Source organism: Sus scrofa, chromosome 1 (genome assembly GCF_054392235.1).
Source record: "Sus scrofa isolate SSC_HxYL_T2T_F1_AM1 chromosome 1, Sscrofa_HxYL_maternal_Yorkshire_Landrace_v2.0, whole genome shotgun sequence".
In the NCBI taxonomy this organism is placed as follows: domain Eukaryota; kingdom Metazoa; phylum Chordata; class Mammalia; order Artiodactyla; family Suidae; genus Sus; species Sus scrofa.
The window spans coordinates 178948287-178972458 of record NC_139383.1 but is presented as its reverse complement, the minus strand read 5'-3'; the positions used below and the strand labels follow the sequence as shown (position 1 = coordinate 178972458).

The window sequence follows — 24172 nt, the reverse complement described above, 5'->3', positions numbered from 1 at the left end:
CTCCAGGAGGGATTTAGCAATTGTCTTCATGATAATCAGGCTTGACTTGCCTTCACACACATTAATAAAAAAAGCGAAGGCGTCGAGAGAGATGCCCTTTCGAGGGGAATATCGACAATATCGTAATGAGGCTCGGGGAGAAGGATGCAGAGGCATGGGGCTGCATGCACAAAACCGTCCCCCTCTGCAGCAAGGGCAGCTCTGGCAGGAGGGATGTGGGCTTACAGTAAAGAATACCAATGCCTGGGAGCCAGTCAGGCTGGATCGGTCCCAGGAAAGGAAAACAAAGGTCAGGAAATGCTTAGGAAGAGCAGTCAGGAGAACCTGCAGGAGGAATGATCTGGGTGGTGGTGGAGGGAAGAACAAGCCAGCGAGTGCTAAGCACCCATGATCAGAAGCACCCAGGCTACTGTCAGCCCTCTTCCCCTACACCTCACAAGACCCAAGCATTTCCACGTGCTCATTCTGAGACATCGCCTGTTGACCTGGTCTGCCTTCCCCAAGTCAAAGTGACCTCATAATCCTCCTCAACACAACAGGCAGGACAACCACTCCCAGTAGCCTCTACCAACTGGTTGGATTAGAACTAGGATTAGGATCTCCTTGCCATCCAACCTAAGAATCGATGTCTATATGTGTGCTTATAGCATCTTCTGGTCTTCCGTACTCTGCACTCTTTCTACCAGGCACAGTGGGCATTGTAGTTTTCTAAGGGTCAGAGGCTTAAGAGATGAAGTTCTAATGGTGGCAGTTCATGGGTAGAGCACAGAAGTGAGGCTGGATGGCTACCCAGGTCCTTGAGAAATGACAACACATGAGAAAAGGAAACTGACCTCTCTTTAATATCTACTACATCCTCTGGTTTAACTCTTGCATCATTTCTCCTGGTAGGTGTGTCCTCTGTTTTGTACATGGGATGTGAGGCTTGGGCAGTTTGCATGATATGCCCCAAGTTACACTGAGTAAGTGGCAGAGCTGGGATTGGAACCCAGATCATGGCAACTCCCAAGTCTGTGTTCTTTCCACTCAGTCAGGCCGAGGAGAGGACACACCATTAGGCTCCTGTGGAGTTAGTGCCCTCGGATTAGTGCAGGATCATGTTCTTTGCATGTTGAGTGTCTCAGCTGCCTGGGTAGAGGGAGGGTGGGGAGAAGAGGCAAAGGAGGGGGGCAGCAGCATCCTCAGTTGCATTCAATGACCTTATTAAGTACCTTACCATGTGCCCAGCAGAGTCTGTAGAACACGTGGCTGCCCCTGAGAGCTTAACAGAGCATGCTGTTCCCTTTGCATTAAGTGCTGGCTTCATAGAGTTTGTGTTGGGCTGGCCACGTGGGAGACCCTTGGGTGTACCGTCTATACAACTCACCTTTTCTTTTTTTAGGGCCACGCCAGCAGCATATGGAGAGTCCTAGGCTGGGGGTCAAATTGAAGCTACGCCACAGCCACAGCAACACAGGATCCTAGCCGAGTCTATGACCTACACCACAGCTCACAGCAACGCCGGATCCTTAACCCACTGAGCAAGGCCAGGGATTGAACTCACAACCTCATGGTTCATAGTTGGATTCATTTCCGCTGCGCCACGACAGGAGCGCCTCACTTCTGATTCTTAGAACTGTCAAGGTCACACAGATTTCAGGGGGCTCAGTGAGGGTGGGAAAGCCAGCCTGTCTCAGGGGAAGCCAGGCTCATTTCACACGCCCACCAATGCACCCCCCATGCCCATCACCCAGCAAAGAGGCCACTGAGGAAAGGTCATCTTTGTGACCTAGTAGGGGACCCAGAACAGTGCCCCCTGCCCTCCCCTGAAGCTGTCTCCAGTTGTGGTGCCCATATTTATTATAGCACCATGTAATAGGACTTCTGATTTAAATGGTCCATACCAGGCTGTCCTTTCCCACATCCCCACTGTCACCTGTAGTTGGAGAGCTGAACATCACACCTCCTATTTCTCTCTCTCTCTCTCAACTCCTAGCAGGGTGATTATTTTGGAAGTGGTGTACTTAAACTTTCAAATAAAGTAAGGCAGCATGAGATTGTGCCAAACCTGCACTAAATATAGCACAGAGACTCTATAGCTACAACTGCATATTTTTTTCTGGAAAAAAAAATGTTTCTGTTTCCTTCGCTCTGTGTGATTGTGTGTACACAGTCATTGTCTGAGGGAAGATGTTTGGTGTCAGTTCGTTTTTGCTTGAATGCTTTTAAACCAAGAACACATTCGGTTCTAACTCAGAAGGCCATGGCCGGGCTCGGATATAAGGAGCACGGGCTCGGACTTGGGGACGTTTCTTAGGACAGAGGGCAGAGCAGACTGTCTCCTTTGCACACCCACATCAACTGCCTCTTTTCAGCTTCACTGGCTCTAAGGGAGACCCCACCCCCCCACATTCACAGTGTAGATACCGTGGGCTGGGGGTGTACACGTGTATCACCTCATTTACTCCTCACTCAACCTGGGAAGTAGGTACTCTGAGAAACTCCATTTTCCTTGGAGCAGCAAAGACAGCCCAGAGCATCTGTGTGGAGTCACTCTTCATTCTCCTTCCCTTGGTGCTCCCTGGTGACAAAAAGCCTTCTGGTTGGGACAGATGCCAGGACTTAGAGCAGACAGATTCAGCCCTGTAAGATGGAGGCCTGAGACCTTGGCTTCTTTGCTCATCCCTCCAATAGGCTGAGCTTCATGGCCCGTGGCAGAGATGACCAGCTGCCTGCCAGACATCCATATCCTCCAGCTCATACTGAGGCCATTGCTCAGTTAGGAACTACATCTCCCAGGTGCCCTTGCAACACCAGGGGCAATGTGACTAGTTCTCACCAATGGGGTATGAGTCTGCCTTCTCTCAGGGAATGCAGAGGTCCTGGAGGATGGGTGGAGCCTGGGTCCCAGGATCACTCTCTGGAGGAGAGCTACCCGTCAACCAGAAACACCTTCTTGGAGCAAGAAATAAATTTAAGTCCCTGATGATTTCAAGTGTATTTGACACAGCAACTAGCACATTTGGCCTGACCAAAATATGACTCATGACCAGAAAAGAGCCCAAGATTCCTGAAGGACCTGTCCTTACACTTATCTAGGGCACACCTGGCCAAGGAAACCCTGTCCTCGGGGCACAGCTTAGAACCTGCTCATGGACTAATAGAATGTCAGCACTGCAAGGGCCTACCTGTAATCTCTATGGAGGCCCAGAGAGAGCTGAAACTTGCCTGTCACTACGATTCTCTGTCAGGTGCTCATAGTGTAAAGGGCCTTCAACACACACACACACACACACACTCTCTCTCTCTCTCTCTCTCTCTCTATATATATATATATATATATATATATATATATTTATGACACTAGGACAGAAAGGAAATGATAGAATTTCTTTGCACATCTCAAGGCCTGTGCATGTTTCCTCCATACAAACCTTCCTTCTTGGCCAAGTCCCTGTGCTGTGCCTCCCTCTCCTGACACCTCCTGAAAGAACCAAGCGGGTTTCGAATGATGGAGGAAGGGGCTACTCTGGACCCCAGCTGCCAGCCCCTGCTCATGTCACTGAGGGCCACACTGGCTCCAAGCAGCCCATGGCAATGGGAAAAACCTGGGCTCTGAGACATAAAGACAGAAAACACAATGTTTTATTAGTGCTCGAGACTTTTATTTCCTGAGTTAACAACGATAATAAACTCGTTTACGGCTGTGAGTTTCATGGCCTCCCCCAGTGGGGCTCCCACCTGCTGCCTCTGTTCGCATGGTGTGCGGCTCCTGAGCCCAGGGAGGCCAGCCTGGCAGCTGGCACGGGTGGGCACTGCCTCCTGGCAGCTGGGAGGGCCCAGGTGGGGGTCCCTGCGATGCTGTACTGTCAGCACGAATCCCGCCTCGGTGCAGGGAGACAGGCTCGCTCCCCATGCAGGACCATCACAAGCAGGTGTTGGCTGAGGTCCTTGGGCCCTCCCGGACTTCTATGCAGGTAGCTCTTGCCAATCAAAGAGTAAAATGACATCACCTGACTCAGATGACTTCTCGGGGCGGGGGGGTGGGGGAAACCAGCATTTTAATGTCAAGGTTTATCTTTAGGCAGGGCAGGAAGCAAGGGAGAGATGAATGAAGCTCCCAGGGTGTGAACTTGAGGTGCATACTTGCAAGGTTGGTCAAGTGTCACCTTATTTTTTTATTTTATTTTTTGGTCTTTTTGCCATTTCTAGGGCCGCTTCTGTGGCACATGGAGGTTCCCAGGCTAGGGGTCTAATCGGAGCTGTAGCCACAGGTCTACACCGGAGCCACAGCACCATGGGATCCGAACTGCATCTGCGACCTACACCACAGCTCATTGTAAGGCTGGATCCTTAACCCACTGAGCGAGGCCAGGGATTGAATCTGCAACCCCATGGTTCCTTGTCGGATTCGTTAGCCACTGAGACACGACAGGAACTCCCAAGTGTCTCCTTAAATTTGGTTTCCTAAGCACCCAGCTTACCTGCCCAAGTCCTGTCCTGGCCTTCAGGCTCCCTCCAATGACAAGCACATGGGGTCTCCTGGGCTTTTTCTTCCAGTGCCCCTTGGAAAACAAGCCAGTCTTTCTTTTCCCTTTTCTAGATCTCACTGTGGCAGCTGTTGACCCCTGGTCACCCCCCTTTCTCAAGAAGCCAGGTTGCACTGGGGGGAGAACTTCACAGTGGTTGAAGTTCATATACCGTGGACATGCCTGTCACCCTTCCCAGGACCAGAAACCAAGAGGCCGTGCATGGGAAGAGGAGGGAAGAGGAGGCGAGGGAGAGGGAGAGCGATTTTATGGGTTTATGAAGACATGACTCACCCTACATTGTTGTTGTTTTTTTGTTTGTTTTGTTTTTTTGTCTTTTTGCCTTTTCTAGGGCCACTCCCGCAGCATATGGAGGTTCTCAGGCTCGGGGTCTAATCGGAGCTATAGCCGCCGGCCTACACCACAGCCACAGCAATGTGGGATCCAAGCCGAGTCTACAACCTACACCACAGATCATGGCAACACCAGATCCTTAACCTACTGAGCAAGGCCAGGGATTGAACCTCAACCTCAAGGTTTCTAGTTGGATTCGTTAACCACTGTGCCATGATGGGAACTCCTGTTGTTATTGTTTTTTAAAAATTCACTCAAAATAACCACTCTCCTGGTGGTGCTAACTTCCTCTCTGGTTCTAATTGTTCTTCTGCATCTCATTCTCTTGGCTCTTATAGATTTGCTTTGCCTAATGCTTCTTCGCATGGGCTTTGGAAAATTCTGAAATTTTATCTGCATGAGCGGTGGGCAGGGGCAATAGGCAAGGTGAGGGAATGTTAGGCTGTAGTTCCCTGCACCAAGGCTTCTCAGACTTGAGCAATGATAGGATCGCTGAAGGACAGGTTGATTGCAGCCCCGCCCCCAGAGTTTCCCACCTAGTAGGTAAGGGGGTGGGGCTGGAGAATTTGCATTTCCAGGGATGCTGATCCTGCTGATTGCTGGTCAGAGAAAGGAAGGGGGTGGACCACATGTTGGAAGGACCCACAACCCTAGCTGAGTACAAATCCAGCTCTGCTGTTATCAGCTGTGTGACCTTGGGCAAGTTATTCATAACTCTCTGTGCTCATAATAATAGCTCACATCATAATGTGCAAATGTGTTGATCTAGTGCCAGGAATAGTGCCACGTTTTTATTTGGCATCATCTCATCTAATCTTCACAGGAACACGAAAGGAGGGAGTTCCCGTTGTGGTTCAGTGGGTTAAGAACCTGACCAGTATCCATGTGGATGCGGGTTTGATCCTTGCTCAGTGGGTTAAGGATCCAGTATTGCCATGAGCTGTGGCACATGTCACAGATGTGGCTCGGATCCGGCATTGCTGTGGCTGTGGCATAGGTCGGCAACTGCAGCTCCAATTCCATCCCTATCTTGGGTACTTCCATATGCAGTGGATGAGGCCCTAACACAGACAACACAAAACAAATCAAAAACTTAAAAAGAGGTCGGTCTTTTTAATAGCTCTCTTTTATGGATGCAGAGATGGGGGCTCAGGAGTTAGGAAATTTTTCCAAGTTCACACCACTCAAAAGGGGTAGAGGTGAGGATTTACCTGAAGTCTGACTGCAGAGGTGACAGAGAGGAGGCAGGGATTGTAGATTATGAGAGCGGAGGAATAAATAAGACAGGCAGAGCATCCAGCTTGAGGTCTGTCAGAGTCTCTGCTCACGAAGGGTGAGCCCCATCTCCCTAAGAGAGGACCCTTGCTGAGGTCGGAGGAGGACAGAAGAGGACACAAGAAATGGTGGAAGGAGTGCCTAGGGGCTAAGTGGGAAGAAGCAGACAGCTCCATTTGTCTCTCAAGGGCGGGGGTGGAGAGATCGGGTCTGTCTCTGACACCTGGAGGAAAGAACAGCCCATCTTCTCGGCAGGCCCTGTATCTCCTGGTCAGGAAGCCCTTGACAAAGCAAGGGGTCTGCAGGTCAGAGGCCTTGCTACTGCATCTCGGGGTGCCCTTTGAGAACCCCCATGGGAGACACATGGCCTTTGGAAGCCTGTTATCAAGTCCTCCCCCTCTGGGCTCTGTCCCGTGCAGCTGCCTCTAAAGCCTTTTCCAGAGCCGTCATCGACCCTGGTGCAGAGTCAGAGTCCCATTGCCTTTGCATCCTGTTTTCTCAACCCACTTTGTAAAAACGCAGTCATTATCTTGTCTGCCCCATACCTTTATTATAGCGATTGTCCTGCAAAGTAAGCACCTCGCATATACACAGCTGGCACCTGGCAGGCTAGTGTAAAACAGGGCATCCTGGGGTACAACTTCTAAGCAGGGAAGCACAGGGCCCTCCCAGCCCAGCAGCCTGGTTTATCCTTCACACAGCACATTCAGGTCAGGCTCCCAGGACTGGGAGCACTGGGGCAAGACTCCTGTCTCCATACTGCTCCACCTTGTTATGGGAAAGGGGTTCTGAGAACACAGCTCATTGGCTGGGTGAAGATGAGGCTTGTCTGTTGAGGAGCTGAGTCTGTCTGCCTGTTCACCGTCTTGGCAATGAGCCTTCAAGGGCCACACAGATACGCTCTCCTAGACCATCTCCCCTACCCCTGAGATGCCACCACCCTTGTCCCAATAACCCCCTGCTTTCCACCTGCAAAGCCTTCACCTCTTTGTAAGGCCTGATGGGCTGACGGGCTGGATTCTGCACACACGGAAACCATCAGAATATGAGCTTTTGGGTGGCAGGCCATGTTTTCTGCTTCTTCACCAAGCCCACCAGAACCCGGAGCATGTAGGTGTCCACCTGTTGGAGGAAGGAAATGGGTGGACAGTCCCTTTAACCCGGGGCATTGCTGCCCAACCTCCCTGAATTGGCTGCTTCTCCCACCATTGCCTTCCTCCTCCTAACAGTCTCCCTGACATACTTACCAGGGGGTATTTTTAATCAGAAAAAATTAAAATGAGTTGGTCTGAAAAGGTCCCCCTCTTCAGATGCTACGAGAGTCACGCATGATGTCACTGACAGCGTAGCAAATCCTGGCTTCCGTTCAAAAAAGAAAAGACTTTGGGGATGGATGGAGAGTGGTGGAAAAGGGTCATTTCTCAGAAGCACACAAAACCCTCTCTCCCAGTGATGGTGTGACTTTGGGTGGGTCACTTATGTTTCTGTCTTCCAGTTGGTGAAATGGGGATGAGAATATAGGGTCTGCCTGGTGGATAGTAAAGCCACTGGCTTGGAGGGGATGCTTGAGCAGTGTTTGTGGGGAGAACAAGTTCCTGTAGTAATTATTTCCCATATTTGAACAGGATTTTACAGCTTTCCATGCAGTTTCTAAAACATCCTAGGGCTGAGTGGCAATGCTCACCAGAAGCAGAAACAGAGAGGGAGCCCCCGGCCCACCCATCATGGGGCACAGGTGCTATGGATCTCCACGGAACAGGCCAGGCTGTGCATGTCCGATTCTGGCACAATAGGATTCAGACTGCTGCTTTTTAGTTCTTCTGGTTATATCAGGAATGGAGATCTAATTAAATGCTGATTTGTCTTGAACAACTTTGAAACGCCCTTTTCACTACGAGAGCTCAAAACAACTTGCCAGGAAAGAGGAAGTTGCTTATCAGGGAACCGGGAAAATATTCCAAAGCACAATTCTGGTTTTCTGTATTAAATCCTTGTGTCTCTCCTCTCCAAGCTCTGTGACATACACACACACACACACACACACACCCCTACAAATATCAAGCGATAAACACATAACTATGAGAAACACCCAACAGGGTCAAGTTTGAGAACATGATGCACTCCTCAAGAACTATATTCTGCACACCAGCAAAAGCGGAGATGATTTTTTCTAACCACCAGACACCCCTCCCACCATGAGTCTCAGGACCCTAAGCAGCCCCCAGGCCCCTTGTCAGAGGTGCTGACTCAGGAAGTCAGAGTGGGGCCAAATCTCTCCAGTGATGATAATGCTGGGGGGAGGAGGACCACACGTTTGGAGAGAGCATTCTAGCCTTTGCCATCCAGGTATTGAAGAATGGATGCACCAAGCCAGCCCTGGGGAAATCACTTTCCCCTCCCCCACAATTGAATCCCTCAGGATTCACACCTTGGAGGAAGCAGAGCGTTTCCTTGACAACAAATGACTAATTTAGAAGTCCCTGTGAACAGGTGGGAGACAGGAAGGGACAGGAGAAGCAACATGGGTAGGCGCCAAATTGAAACAACAGGCTCTTGGCAGTCCTGGGAGCCCAGCCTGGAGGGGCTCAGGCAGAGAGATGCTGGCCCAGGGAGCCCAGGGCTCCATCTGGAAGGAAGGCGGCCCTAGTGAACTTGCATGGGCAGGTCCTTGAAAGTCTGTCCCAAAAGCTAATTGGGGAATTAAACTTTATTGAAAGAAGTTGTGGTCAGAAGGAAAAATTTGGTTTTGAATCATTCATTGGAATAGGAAGCTCAAGTGGAGGGGGCAGTACCCAAGGCCAGCAGCTACTGGATGTGGGAGTCCCAAAAGGAGGACTTGGTAGGCAGAGAAATCTGGAGAGCACTCACACCTGGCCCCAGGTTCATCGCCTTGGTCCTTAGAAAGTTCTTTTTGGGCCACTCGGGCCTGTCCCAGGCCCCCTCTGGTTTCCTCTCCCACATTCCCTCTGGGGCTCTGGCCAGCCTCCAGCTGCTGAACCACATCTCGTGACACCCTACCTTGCCTTAAGCACATTAGTCCATCTATCCACATCCGGCCTGTCAACCCCAGGCCCAGCTCAGATCCCTCTCTGCAGGATCTGACAACACCAGCAGACTGTGTCTCCTGTCACAAACCTCATGTCTACAGCTGAGCATCCAGCATGTCCAGGACAAGGACTAGAGCTTTCAGAAGGCCTTCTGGGAAGAGGAACTTCATGGTGGGGCCTAAATCCAGGCTCCATGTTGCTTCCTTCATTGGGCTTACAGTTGGCACAAATATGCTCGCTTTGGCTGCACCTGAGAACCACCTGGGGAGCTTTAGAACATGCTGACAGCTGACCCCACCCAGGATCAACTGAAACCAAATCTCTCCAGGGCAACCAAGTCATTTTAAAAGCCACTGGGTTATTCTGATGCCCAGAGAAGATTGAGAACTATTGCAGTAGGCTGTTCCTCAACCTTAGCCATGGAAGAGCCATTAGAGAAAATGCTAGTTCCTTTGCCTTTTAATACAATAAGAGTTCAGTGTATGGTAGTTACCGTTGCTCTTTTTCTGCTTTCTACTTCTTTAGGAATGGGGAAAAATAATCCAAGACTCCATGAAGGTTTAAACTAGCCAAAGACCCAGGGATAATTGCCAAGGATGGCAAATCCCTATGTATCTACTCCTCAGCACCATATCCTTGACAGGCATTGGCTGTCAATTGTGGCACCCCTTCCCTCTTAACCAGAAATGTCCTCAGAATGTTTCACCACCCTGCACCCCAGAAAGCTCCAGTGAATTGGAGCTGCCATCTTAGTTGGAACCTATTTTTTATCCTTGATTTAAAGAGGCAATACCATAGGGTTAAGGAGAAGCAGGGTTAGTAGATATGCCTGATCTTTTAAAATTACATTAGGGATGTCGACCACAATCTTCTCCTAAATGAACTTTGAGGTCCTCAGGGCCTAACCTGAAATGAAAAAGGCAATTCACAGTTCCTCTGAAATTAGCTAATTTATTTATCATTCTTATAAGTTGGGTATGGTCTTTCATGGGCCCTCTGGACTTAGGGCAAGGACGGCTGAGTAGAGAGAGTAGGGTTTTAGATAAGGATGGTCTAAATGTGCTTTTAGACAAAGTTGACAATGTTGTCAATTTTCCTACCACTTGAGCATGTTCTGGAAATACTCAAGCCAAATTTTCTTCTCTGGATGTATTAGATCCCTTATGGACTGTCTCCTCCAAAGGCCTGACTGCCAACTTGCTAAGTTTAGTGTCAATTCTCAAACTGTATTCCAAATGCCTTTTTGTACACTGCTCACCCTGGCAGCCAAGGGTCCATACCACCTGGCTCCAGCCTAACCTTCCAGACTAATCGCCTTCTCCACCCTTTCCCAGGCTCTGACTCTCCCCTGAATGTGTTTGTTCCACCATGTGTTTATCTGCACCAGAGATGTCCTGGCTTCCATTTTTGTCTGCTGAGATCTTCCTGCACATTAAGACACATTCAAATTACACTTCCTGCATGAGGCTCTCATCTCACTGATTTTCCTGCCTCACTTCTTCAATTCTCCCATCTTGCTCCTTGTCCTTCCATTTCAGCCAAGGGAATGGTGTGACTATTTCTGAGGCATCTACCACATGCCAGGCACTATCCCAAACAGCAGTTTTAGGACTCTGATTTTACTAATCTTTTTTTGGCCATGACTGCAGCATGCAGAACTCCCCAGGAAAAGGACTAAACCCATGCCACAGCAGTGATCTGAGCCACAGCAGTGACAATGCCAGATCCTTAACTGCTAGGACATCAGGGAACTCCTGATTTTCTTTAATATTATCAGCATTTCTAGTTCTTAGATCTCACTGTCTACATTTTATTTATGAGAAGATTGGTAATCTTTGTAATTCAGTGATTTGGCTGAGGTAGCAAAATTAATAAGTGACAGAGCTGGGAGCAGACCCCGCATTTCCTGGGCCTTCCCAGGCTCTGATTTTTATCCTTCTCTGTTTTCTTTGTCTCTGGGGCAGAATCTCCCCTTGTCTGCCTTGTATATAGGCTTTGGAGTCAGATACTACAGGCCCATACTACCTATTTAGTTACTATGTTGTCTTAACCTCTTTGGTTTTGTATTTCCACCAGTCAAGGAAAATTAAACTAATACCCACCCTGCCTTGCTAACAGAAGCTTCTCTCTTTGTAGACTATGAGCCTCTTGGGTAAGGCCTCCTGATACTCATCTTGGTGCCTCCATGGCACTTGGTGGGCACTGGGCCCAACACACCAACATGTAATAAATCCTTGTTATTCAATTACATGAGAGTAAATTCAATGAGTCAATAGATTATGGAAAAACCCCAAGCACTTCACTTCGAGGTCCAAAATTGATCCAGCATCACTGGAGTGGGTTTTGATCACATTCACTTGTCACTTGTTTGCTCTTTGCTTTGTTTAGCAAATTCCTTCACAGAGAGACAGGGAAGGAGCCTGGGTAGGCAGGATAAGGGTGTGGGAAGATGCTGGAATCTGAGAGGGAGCTCAGATTGTTGGTTGAACATATTGCTGTCTGTGTGGAAAATGTTCACAGCAGTTACAACTTTGGATGAATATGCATTAGCGGCGGTGCTGCAATTTGCCGGCGTGTGCCACGCTACACTCGGAGACTTGGCAAGATGGGTAATTATCTCCACATTATGTGCCTTGTCTCTTTCTCTTCTTAATTAAGTAACTAATCTGGTGGAGGAGAGCTCTGTTTGTGTTTGTTTGGCAGGTGCAGCCTCGTGACAGTTGTCTGGAGAAGTTTCTTGGAAATTTATGAGACTTTTCAAAAAACAAACTGCTCGGAGCTGAGCCGACCTGCTGGAGCCTGGGAGGATCAGAGTCAGGCCTCTGGTGGAGCACAAGGCAGTGTAGCAGTTGCTGCTCCTCCTAGACTGTGGGGTTCCTGCTGTGGGGCCCATCAGGGGCTCTGAGCTTCCACGGTGGCAGGGAGCAGGGTGCTCCAAAGGGGGAGTGCTCCCTGTAGAAAAGAGGGAGGTCAGAGGCCAGAATTAGAACATCAGTGTGTTCAGCCTTCTACCTTGTTTCCCTATAGATTTCTCTGAGCAGATTTTCCCTCTCAGCTCTTCCAAGCTCTCTGTAAAGATTAAACGAGCTAAGTGCCTACCACTTATTGAAGATCTACCTCGTGGCTCATGGGCAAACCAGCTGACATAAAGGTGCTTGGCTGGGCTGGATGGGACCCAGGAGTTTCACCCTGGCAGATGACTGAGGCCCGTGACCCGGGAGGTGTTGGGTCCCACAGTGCTGCAGCATTGTCACCAGCCAGGTTCCCAGACCACTACTCCGATGACTCTTCCAGGCTATCCAGAAAACAGAGCACGCTGGCCCAGGAGGTGAGAGATGGTGTAGCTTCTTTTGAGGTCCATGAGTTAGTTGCAAGAGAGGGGTGGAAAGGACCAGGCCAGAAATGGTGGTATGTCATAGATTCAGGAATGACAGATAAAGGAGCTCTCAAGGTATTTCTAGTGGCTGCACTGAATTTTATAGGCACACTTGAGTGGGTCACAGTGTTCAGTTGTGAGGAGAGTCCATTACACAACACAAATGCACAAGCCAGATGCAGGGTGTGCTGCTCTGCTCAGATGGCTGCGCTGTCTCAGGGGTCCTTTCTTTGACCCTTAGATCCTGGGCTTGCCTGGGTGATGGGCTTGCCTTCTGTGTATTTGCACCCTTCCCAACACACACACACACACACACACACACACACACACACACACACACACACACACACACACCAATTCAGTGAAATAGGCTGTCAGCCTCCCCTGAAGAGTGGTCCCTCCCAGGGGCACTGTGGTCCTTTGGGAGGTAGAATTCTGCGATGACCCCTAGATTACTGCACCCTAGTGTACACATTTCTCGATCAACTTCTAATCTTAATGCTGCAATGAAGGGATTTCACAGATGTAATTAAGATCCCTAATCAGTTGACCTTAAAGTAGAGATAATTGGGTGGGGCTGACCTAATCATATGGGCCCTTTAAAACCAGAGTTTTCTCCAGCTTATTGCAGAATAGAAAGTCAGAGATTTGAAGCATGAAAAGGACTCAATACACCATTTACAGCTTGAAGATGGAAGGGCCACAGAGTAAGAAATTAGGGTGACTTTTAGAAGCTGACAGCAGTTCCCCCAGTGCCCAGCCAAAAAGCAGAGTCCTCAGTCCTACAGCCACAAAGAATTCTGCCAACAACAAGAATGAGCTTGAAAGTGGACTTTTGCTGAGTACCTCCGGAGAAGAACTTAGCCTGGCCAATACCTGATTCTAGGAGTATCATACCTTGAGCAGAGAAGCCAGCCATGCTCTGCCAGACTTCTGACCTATAGAACCCTGAGCTAATACATGGGTGCTGTTGGAAGGCCCTATGTTTATGCTAATTTGTTATGCAACAATGGAAAACTGAAAAGGGCATTAAGCCTTCTGCCTGGTCTTGGAGAAAAGTTGCATCAAGAGACTCTACCTTTGCTTTTACAATCTAGGCATGTGAAAACTCAGATCCTAGTCCAGTTTTGCCACTAGTTTGCTTAGCAATGATCTCAAGAAAATCACATGCCTCTCTCTGGAACTCAATTTCCTCTTCTTTAAAAGTTGTTAAAAATGTTCCTTAAGGTCTACTGTGGCTGTAGACAGTGATATAAAGAAATGCTTGGGAATGACCCCCCGGGAGCTGTAGCTTCTTTTTGCATGAGATCTCTGGCTTCAAAGTCAGCGCAGTCCTCCTGTGAGACTGTTTCTGTATTGCCATTTTTATGCTCAAACGCCATTCATGGGTCTCCTCTTTTGGCTATTCAGGGTCTGGATAATTTGGGCCAATCAAACCTCCGGCATTAGGTTTCACTGCTCTGCTCTGCACTCCTACGCTGTTGGTACCTGCATTCATTTTCCACTCGTCCAATTTCTAAGTTCTCCATCTCTGTTAACAAAAAAATTAAGCAAATAAACTTCACATCTTCCAAGGGTTAGCTCTGGACTTACCTGCTCCAGGCAACCTTCCTGGCATTTCTATATGAATCTGTTTCTCCTTTGACGGTAATAAGAAACTCAACTAGCTTGAAAAGAAATAATGGGAACTAGTGATTCATAGAACTGTGAAATCTAACGTTAACTTTAGGTGCAGATGGATACAGGGGAGCAAATTATGTATTTGGAACTTTGTCTCTTGCTATTCATCTCATTTGTTTCCCTCTGTAAGTCAGGGCCCTTCCTCATATGGGTTAAATGTATATATAAATATAAATATGAATATAAATATATAACCAGTAGCCCTCAGCCTGGTTCTTTATGGCTTGAAATGTAAAAGCAAGATGTAGCCTTTCTTCCTTCAACATCTTTATACTAAAGATCAGGGAAGACTGACTGGGCCTGGTGGATCCTGAACCAATTATTCTGTTGACATTGAAAGACACTTCTTTGATTGGTCAAAGGGGTATCCATCCTGAACCAATCCATGCATACAAGTTGATAGACACTTCTCTGATTGGTCAGAGGAGTATCTGCCTAACACTTGGTTGGAGAAGGGGGGCTGTGACGGATAACCTCACCCTGACAATGTGGACTGGGAGAGTTGTAGTCCTTCTAGGGAAAGCAGGAAGACTGTAAAAAGCAAGAAAGTAGAGTTGGTCAGAGAGAAACAAGAAATGCTTATCCTATCCTCCCCTTTTACTGCTCTGGACTTCCATTAGGTTCCTATCTTTCCATTCATTTGGCCATAATCATACCCTACCCTGCCTAGGGGTTGTGTATATGGCTGATCTGATTCCTCACACAGCAATTTGTATATGCAGAGAGAATATAACAGGTTGGTTTTTTCCATGCCTAACCAGATTTTCCTCCCGATCTTGATGAGCAGGGGAAAAAAAGTAACTAATTATCTAATATGATTGAATATAGTTGGCTCTGATCATTTTAAACAGTTCCATTAGGAAAATTTTTACTCATTTGAGTAAAAATACTCAGCTGCTGCACTTGCTAAGATGGGGTCCAGGTGTATATAGAGAGAGGGGCTTAAAAAATCTTTAAAAATCTATGCAGGGGTGGGGGATGAGTCTGAGTCCCTGGGCAGAATTTCTCCCCCACTTCACCCTCCAGCCTTGTCTTCATGGGGACATTCACTGCCAGAGCCTTGGCTTGGCCAGGGTCCATGGGCACCCTTGGCTGACACAGTCTGTCTTTAACTCTCACGAGATGGAGTCCTGTCAGGGGATGGGGAAAGGCAGTCCAATCTCTGTGGAGCCTGCAGTCCACTCCTTGCCTTGATGAGACTCACCTCTCCCTGTCACAGCGGGCCCTACAGTTTATGTGGGGGGTGGGGGGAGGAGAGGGGGCCTCCACTCACCACATCTCCCCCTTTCTATCTCCAAATCTTTGCTGAGCCTTAGTGACACACAGGGCCCATGATTTCCTTCACTGATTAGGAGAACTCTCTGAACTGAGGCAGTTGGTATGCAAATGGAGGAGATAAAGGAATTTAGAAGTCCTCTTTGAGACAATAGCTGGGCTTACAAAACTATTGCCCCAACGTATAAGCCTATTTTGTGTGTCAGTAACTTGAGTATTGCCTCAGTCTTTCTTTCTGAATCCCTTTTGAAACAAAGACTAATCTCTTTCCAGGCAGATGGCTCCCTGGGATGGACAAGGAAGGTCACCCTCCAATTAGGCAAAAGAGGAAGTATATTAAACATTAAAAACACCAGCCACACCACGTGTGTGCCGCTTGTTTCCTCTGCCAAATCACCTGCTCTTGAAGGCAGGAGTCTGGTGGCACCCTTCAGCACCCAGGGCCATGCCCTTGCCTTGCTATCACTCAGTAAGCACTCCCTGGCTAGGCAGAGCTTTGTTTGGTGAGCAAAACGTGCCTCACTTTCTTTCGTAAAGGGCCTCATGCCATTAACCCTATTCATTAAGGCGATTGCTGGGTACCTGTTGTGTGCCAGGCATTGTGCTGGGTGCTGGAGGAAATCAAAGGTGGGCTGAAGCTGGGAGGTGTGCTGTTTGCTGAAACACCCACAATACCAACCATCACCTCAATTTGGAGAGACTACTGGGTAACCAAGCAGATGTCAAAAGTCCCCTGGGAGTTCCTGTCTCCCTCCCATGTTGCCCTCCAGGTCTTTGAAATGTTCTGCAGATGTCCAGTGCTCTACTTCCTTCATCCTCCCCTGTTGATGTTGCCCACGTGAAGACCTCTGTTTCTTAGAACATCCTTCATGTGTCATTGCTTGACCTGCTCTATAAATATTGGTGCCCGCAGTGCCAGTTCCCTGACACTTGGTGGGGAGCCTCCCTGGAAGTGTGGTTCAGTTGAACACCTGATTTATTTCTTGGGTTACAGACCAGTGAGAATTGTTAATGGAAACATCTTCTCTAGTGACCCAGGAAATGTGGAGAGGGCAGAAGCTCGCTAAATCCTTCCCTCCTTGATTTTTTTGGCCGTAACTGGTCTGCACTCCATGGCCTCCACTCAAAGACAGGCAGGCCCAGGGATTGATTCTGTTTTTGAGAAGCTCACCCAAGCTGGATGTAAATTTCAGACCCATGTTAGGTAAAATAAGCAAATCAGACTGCAGTCATTTTAGGACAGCAAATGGATGATTGCAAAGCGAACTCAAAGTATGCTGTGTTTTGAAGACAAAGGAGGGTGAAAGTTTGCCAAAGGGCTTTGCTAGAGATGACAAAACAACTGAGTGATTTCGTACAGGAAATGCTCTCCAGCATCATGGGCTGGGAGAAACACCAAACCTGGAGAATCAAGTTTCTTTGTTTATTTATTTTTCTTTTTAGGGCCGCACCCATGGCATATGGAGGTTCCCAGACCAGGGGTCGAATCAGAGCTGTAACTGCCGGCCTATACCACAGCCATAGCAACGCAGGACCCGAGCCACATCTGTGACCTACACCATACCTCATGGCAAGGCTGGATCCTTAACCCACAGAACGAGGTCAGGGATCGAACCCAAGACCTCATGGATGCTAGTCAGATTCAAGACCTCATGGATGCTGAGCCACGACGGGAACTCCCATGGAGAATCAAGTTTAAACTCTAGGCCTGGATCTGCCACTGACTAGCTGTGTGACCTGAAGAAAGTCCCTGTCCATCTCTGGGTTTTCCTTCCTTGGTAAAACAAGGCAATTGGACTTAACAATCTCCAACATTCTTTCCAGATCCAGAAGGACATGGTTTTTTGTCCTGATAAGGATTCCTTGTCTGGCCATATTTGTGGAGCTTCATGGCTTCAGATTGCCTCATTGTAATAGTCACTTGAAATACATGTCATCAATTAGATGCCTACAGAGAAGAAAGGGCTGTTGCTCAGGAATGAGTGGTGGGGCAAGCCTAGGGTTCTCCCTGGTCCTGTGTCCAATGAGCCTTTTTAAAGGCAATTTTTAAAGATGAGATTGGGTTAGACATTATGTTGGGGGGCAGGTGTCTGACCAATCCAAAAGGAAGAGTGGACAGGATTTTGGAACTGAATCTTGTCCTTGCCCTGCTGTTCACTAGCCGTGTAATCCTGGACAACGTTTTCTGAACTCGGCATCTTCATCAGTGAGGATGCTCTCCAGAATCTCTTCCGGTAATCACATGCTCCCGTGCCATGGTGGTGCTAGGCAGTGCCTCCCTCTTTAACACAAAGCGTAAAGCCTTGATCTCTCCAGGGCGTTTGTGGAGCAAAGACTTCTTCAGGAGACTCGACATCTCTGTGGGCAGCAGAAATCAAAGTGCACCTGCAGGGAGGCAAAGCAAAGGGAGCACAGTTGAGAGGCTGTCAGCATAGCCACCCCTTCCCACGGGGAGAATTCCCTGGGGTGAGGGGGCTTTCACTTTGCTTTAATGAGAGCTTCTGCTCCTTCCAGAAACCCACTGGTCAGTCACACCTGAGGTGTGAGAAAGGGATGGGCTTTGGAACAGTGTAGAGAAAGTCAGAACAACTTCATCATGCACCATGATCTGCTAATTACTGAGCATCCATCAAGTGTTGGCTCCTACACTGGGCACATTTCACGTGTGGCAGGTAGTGGTTGTTTTTCACTCTTTGGGCTGTCCAATCCCAGATTCCTGTGGGTGAGTTTTGATGGGACGCAAAGCCCTACCTTCCACCTAGGAAAGCAAATAGGGCGAGATGCTTCATCTTGGAACATTTAAGAATTGGCCACGTGGCCCAGGTGCCATCATTCTGATGCTCCTGTCTGAACTCTGAATCATGAAGAAAAAGTCAGAGACATAGGGACCATTTGAATGGACAGAGTCCGGCGTCTGTGGCTGTGGAGCAAGAACCCTAGGCAGTCTGTTTTTGCAAAAAGCTGGTTGTGCCCTCTGCTCCTTGGTCATTTGCAGCTACCTTAGTTTTTTTCCCCCTTTCCAAGCCTTATTCTTCAGATGCATGGTGACTCTGAGAGTCCTTTCTTTTTGTGGTAACCAGAGCTGGTTTCTGTTACTTGCAGCTCAGATTCTGAACAGAAACTCTTCTTGTATCCTGTAATTCCTGTCATGACCTTCTGTGGAACTCTATCCATTTATACTTTGTGGTGTCATTGAAAATCTTTGTTTCTGTCTTGCTCCAATCACTGTGATCATTAGTTCTGAGAGGGTTTTACCAGCTTGGCTCTTGAACTCTCACTTCCTACCCTGGGGAAGATTTTGGTGATGCCAAAAGTGCATGGCAGTGTGCAGAATGGAAGCCTCAGAGCCACCCTTGACCAGTGAGGAATAGAAACCAGTGGAGGAATGTTCTCTCTGTTCCTCCCCCAGAACGACAGTCACATGATGTATTTCATAGACTTCTTAGAAGGTCATCCAGGAGTGCCCAACCATAATACAGGATTATATGGGATTCTATCTTGCATGTTCCACTGGCTGGTCCTTTGCTCAAGTTCCTTGTATTCCTTCCAAGGTAAATGACCTGCAGGCCAGCCTTTTTCCTAGGCTCTGCATCTGGGGTGACTGAGGCTCAGATGGGAACTGAGACATGGAGATGTCAGGGAGCTTATTCTCAGCCCACCAGGAGCCTAGGACAAAGGCTTGAACATGAGACCATCCGACTCTGAAGTCATTTCCTTTCTGGGGTGTTTAGTATTAATAACAGGTGGGGAGCATGTCACATTGATCCCTTTGAGTCAGTATCCTGGGATGGGGTAGGAAGGAGGACTCTGGATGGCCTGGGGAAGGGGGCAGATCTGGAGTCCTTACCGTATCAGCTTCTGGATATTTCTGGATATGTTTTCCTGCCTAGGAAGGTTTATCTTTTGTTTTTCTCTTGAATTTTTTTTTTTTTTTTTTTTTTTTTTTTTTTTTTTTTTACTCTGTCTTTCTTTCTGGCCCTGCTTTGGGAGCATACTTTTGGAACATGAGTCAGCAGAACCAGCATCCTCAGGTGCCCACCAACGTGCTGTTTGATCACAGACCAAGGCACCTGCTCTGACACTGTAGGTCCCCATTTGGCCACTTGGGTAGTTCCCATGTGCTTATCTGGGTTGGCCATGCCCATCACCTGTAAAGTGGGGCCCCGAGGTAGGGAGCTCACTAAAAATAGATTCCCCAGTTCCACCCCTGGGATACTCATCCAACATGCCACATGCAGGCTGGACTTCTATGTTTCTAACACGTTTCTCACATTTTAACAAATCTTGCTCTGGCCTTCTCTATCTTGATCTCTCTTTTTGTCTCTTAACAGCTTGATTTGGGAATGAGTAGGGAATCCCCAAAGGCAATTCCACTCCCCAATATCTCCCCTCTTAGCAGTGACAGCCCTGCAGTTTCTACCTTTAGAGCAGCAACTGTCTCCAGGAGGCCTCTGTTAAAACACAGATGAGTTACTCCAGAGGGTGACACGTTATCACTTTAGCATCCCTAATGTCACATAGATTGCCTTACCATATCAGGGAGCAAATCAGCTTGAGGTCAGGGCCTGAGGATGTTAGCACTAAGGGTGTTTTCCGAGGAGCAAGAGGACAACCTGTGAGCACTGAAGACCAGTGTCTTCGTGCTGAAAGGGAGATGCCAGCACGAAGAGAGAAGAAGGGGGCTGATGACAAGTTTCACTTACTTACACAGAGCAAAGATGGGCAGAGATCCAGGAAGAAAACAATGAGGGAGCAGAGGAGGCTGAAGCCTGTAAAGACATCTCTGGGTTCAAATCTTAATGTCACCACTATGTGATCTTGGGCAAGTTACTGTGCTTCCCTTTCTCTGAGGACACCCCTCTCTGTCTGTCTGTCTGTCTCTGTCTCTTACACCTACCACACACCAGACTGGGTTCCCCATAGGCATGGCTGTTCTACATGCTCTCATTCCCATAGCTGACTTGATCAGGTGGTCACCATCCAAACAGATCCAGGGTCTCTCATCTTGCACTTAGAATTTGGCCTCGAAGACAAAATATCCAGGTGGCTGGCATTACTATGTGTCCATGGCTATTGTTGGGCAGGCAGGTGCGATTTGTGCAACCACCAGAGGCAGAAAGTGCTGGTTTGCAGAGACCATGAAGCAGAAACTCAGAAGCAGAAGAATGAGGTGGACAGGGAGCCCTGAGGGCTGTCGGACCTTAGTCCAGTGTCTTCCTGAAGCCAAGTCTTGTCTATGGGTTCTGAGAGGCATTCTGTATCTTTATGAAAAACCAATGAGAGGAGTTCCTGTCGTGGCTCAGTTGTTGGTGAATCTGACTAGGTACCATAAGGTTGCGGGTTCCATCCCTGGCCTCGCTCAGTGGGTTAAGGATCTGGCATTGCCGTGAGCTGTGGTGTAGGTTGCAGACACAGCTCGGATCTGGTGTTGCTGTGGTGTAGGCTGGCAGCTAGAGCTCCGATTAGACCCCTAGCCTGGGAACTTCCATATACTGCGCATGGGGCCCTAAAAAGCAAACAAACAATCACCCAATAAGAAACTCACATTTCTTGCTTAAACAAGTCTAATTTCTTTAGCTTGCCATCCAGCACTCCCACCGAGACCTCCCTTCTGCTGAATGCACTGTGAGATCAGACACAGCAGCAAACAGACCCCAGTGATTGGACACTGCAAGCATGCTCCATGTGCCAGTGAATTGTCCTGTGGTTCTGGCTGAAACTTTGCAGCAGATGCCCCACCACCCACTTTTCCCAAAGCAACTTTTTCAAAGCACTTCTTACAGAGCTTTATCTTGAAGAATGATAATGGCCCTTCCCCCTCTTTATCCAGTTGCCAACTTGCCTAGGACATTTTACAGGGTCCACAATACACATATCAGAGCTTCTCAAATTCTCCCTGAGATAAAAATGTTAAAATGCAGATCCTGATGCAACAGTTTAGGGCTCACGCATTGGTCCAAGGGCCACACTTACGCTAGCAAGGATTTAGATTCTCTCTGCTGGGAATTACAAATGAGTGGCCAATTAGAACCCCTGAATCAGCCAGCAGGATTGAAACTAAGCAGGGCCAAAAACCTCACTAGTGTTAATTAATGGGAGAAAAACTCTAAATAGAGCATTCTTGCGAAGACATATCATTTTGTTCCTTCCAAGAGTACATGGGCAATAGTTGGCCTCTCTAGGAAAGAAGGAGCAGATAAACGCCAGCATTGTAATTAGCATATCAATGACTAATAATTAAAAAGAGGTTTCTAAAGAGCTGAAGAATATTCGAACAGTTTTTTCTTTCCCTCTTAAATTCTCAAGTCGGTTTCGGTATCCCCACCTTCTTTCCACTTGCTTATATGTATCATTCGGGCAGAGCCTCTTTTACAAAACAGAGAGACATTAAACTTGGGTGGCTCCCTAATGCTAAGTTCCCAGAATCCTCAGTGACGCCGCCCCGGTGATGGTGCTAGCCTCCTTACCAAAGATTGCTTTTGTTTTATTTTTCTCTTTCAAGAAACTGACATCTTAGCGCCTCATATCCATCTTAGTTTAAACAAATGTTTTGATTACATCCAAGCGAGAGCCCAACAAAAGCTGTTGGGACTGAGCTGAAGCATTCGCTATTAGTTTTAGACAATTTGTTCTAATATTGTCTGGAATCATTCGTTTATACACCCATACAGATTTGATTACTTTACTTGTTTCATTAATCTTTATTTGTTTAATCATCTGTTTAATCTGTTTAATCATTGGTTTAAGTGGAAAGATTACATGAAGATGTTTAGCATTGGCTCGTATAGGCATTCTGACATGGAGCCCAGCGTTCCTTCTTGACTATTTATTACATTCATTTATGGGGCTTCATGAGCTGCTTTAAAGCCTGTAGGATGCTTCGGGGAATTCAATAATTTAGTAGTTCTTCACCACTGAACATGATCTATTTTTTAAAATGTTATTTAAATAAGCAATATTTGTGGAATAATTTCACTTCCATCTTGGGCTTGTGGGTCCTCCTCTCCCAACCAAATGCAATATTTAAGTTGGCGCAGAGATCATTCTTGAAGAAATCGGGAAGGTCTGGTAGATTGGGAGTGTTCTCAAAGTTGAGGGAGTGATTTCGTCTTTTTAGGCTTCTTTGTTCTGAGAACCCAAGTTGGTTCTTGTTGGAGAGTGTCAATCAGTGCCCGCGATCTCTTAGCTACTGTAACCGTCAAGAAGGTTGTGTCCCCCATCTCCTTCCATGTTGGAGGTGTCAATCAGATGTGGGGGTACTCATTCCAACTGGGACACCCCTTGGGAGCAGTTATGAATGGGAATAGTTTCCCGTTGCATCTGATCCATTTAATCAAATAGCCACTACTCTCTCTGGTGAGAGTGTGTTATGTGACAGTTTGGCTTGAGAATGGGAGGTGAGTGGGCCGATAAACCTTATACAGACATCATGGTCAGTACAGTAGATGTTACTTCAACAAGAGTCAGTGAGCATCTCGGGTAAGGGGGGAACCTCTAGGGGGAATGATGCCACTGCAGTGTTGCAGGCACCACTCATTTCTTTCTGGGAATTGCTTTTACTTATTATTTTCTTCTTTTTAAGGCCGGACCCATAGCACAGGGAAGTTCCCAGGGTAGGGGTCGAATCAGAGCTATAGCTGCCCACTTATGCCACAGCCACAGCCACAGCCACAGCCATGCCAGATCCAAGCCATTTCTACTACCTACATGGCAGCTCACGGCAATGCCGGATTCTTAACCCACCTGAGCAAGGCCAGGGATTGAACTCATGTCCTTATGGCTACTAGTTGGGTTCTTAACCCACTGAGCCACAATGGGAACTCCCTGGAAATTGCTTTTAAATTTCAAGCCATAAAGAACCAGACTTAGGGCTGCTGGGGGGCCATACAATTTTTTTAACCAATATGAAGAAAGGCACTGACTTGTAGAGGTAACAAAGGAAAGAGATGGATAGTTCCAAATACACAATTTGTTCTCCTGGGTCCATCTGTGCCTTATGTTAACCTCAGACCTCATAGTTACATGAATCGCTGGTTTCCATTTTTTTTTTTAGGACTGGAGACCCTTGCTCTCAATGGAGAGGTCTGCCCACCTCCAGCCCTTGCCCTTGGCAGCCCTCCACTCCATTCTCCCCAAATGCTGCCATTTTCCAAGGCCAAGGTTATGTTTCACCTCCTTTCTCGGACCCCAGAGTCACACATAGAGCAGGTGGGAGCAGAATTGAGATCAAAACTCACTGCTTCTGGAATTCTGTTGGAAAAGAACCCTTTTCCTCAAACCATAGTATTCTGAACTTTTGGTCCCTTATGATAAGAAGCTGATAGGAGAATAAAAATGACACAGCTCTGTGCTGCGGTTGTCATCCTAAGTACCATTGTTTCACGCTTTCCAAGTACGTTGATTTTATGCCCCTCAGACCTTGCTGGAGTGTGGCCGGGTTGTTAACCTGCCCATTTGTGCCCTTGAAGGGAATAAACCTCGTGGGATCTCCAAGTCTTCACCCAGGGCCCCCTCAGACACGATTCTTGGAAGAACATAGCACCCAACATACCTGAGCACGTTGGGTTCATGTCTTCTCTCTCACCAGGCACGTAACCCTGGGCAGCTTCTTAACATTCAGAGCCCTGTTTCTGATCATATCAACGAGGATGGTAATT

At 47.8% G+C, this 24172-nt stretch overlaps 1 long non-coding RNA gene across 2 annotated transcripts in view; it reads left to right on the top strand.

Annotated features, from left to right (window-relative positions):
- The window catches only part of LOC110262000 (uncharacterized), a 147631-nt gene that overhangs the window by 75369 nt on the left and 48090 nt on the right, over window positions 1-24172 (top strand). Inside the window, exons 6-7 of one of the 2 annotated variants that reach the window (XR_014841369.1) lie at window positions 11888-12512; window positions 13182-13831. The exons of the other annotated variant lie outside the window; for it this stretch is intronic. This is a non-coding gene — a long non-coding RNA (uncharacterized LOC110262000). Of the gene's footprint in view, window positions 1-11887; window positions 12513-13181; window positions 13832-24172 lie in introns of those variants that run through there. 2 annotated transcript variants of the gene reach the window in all.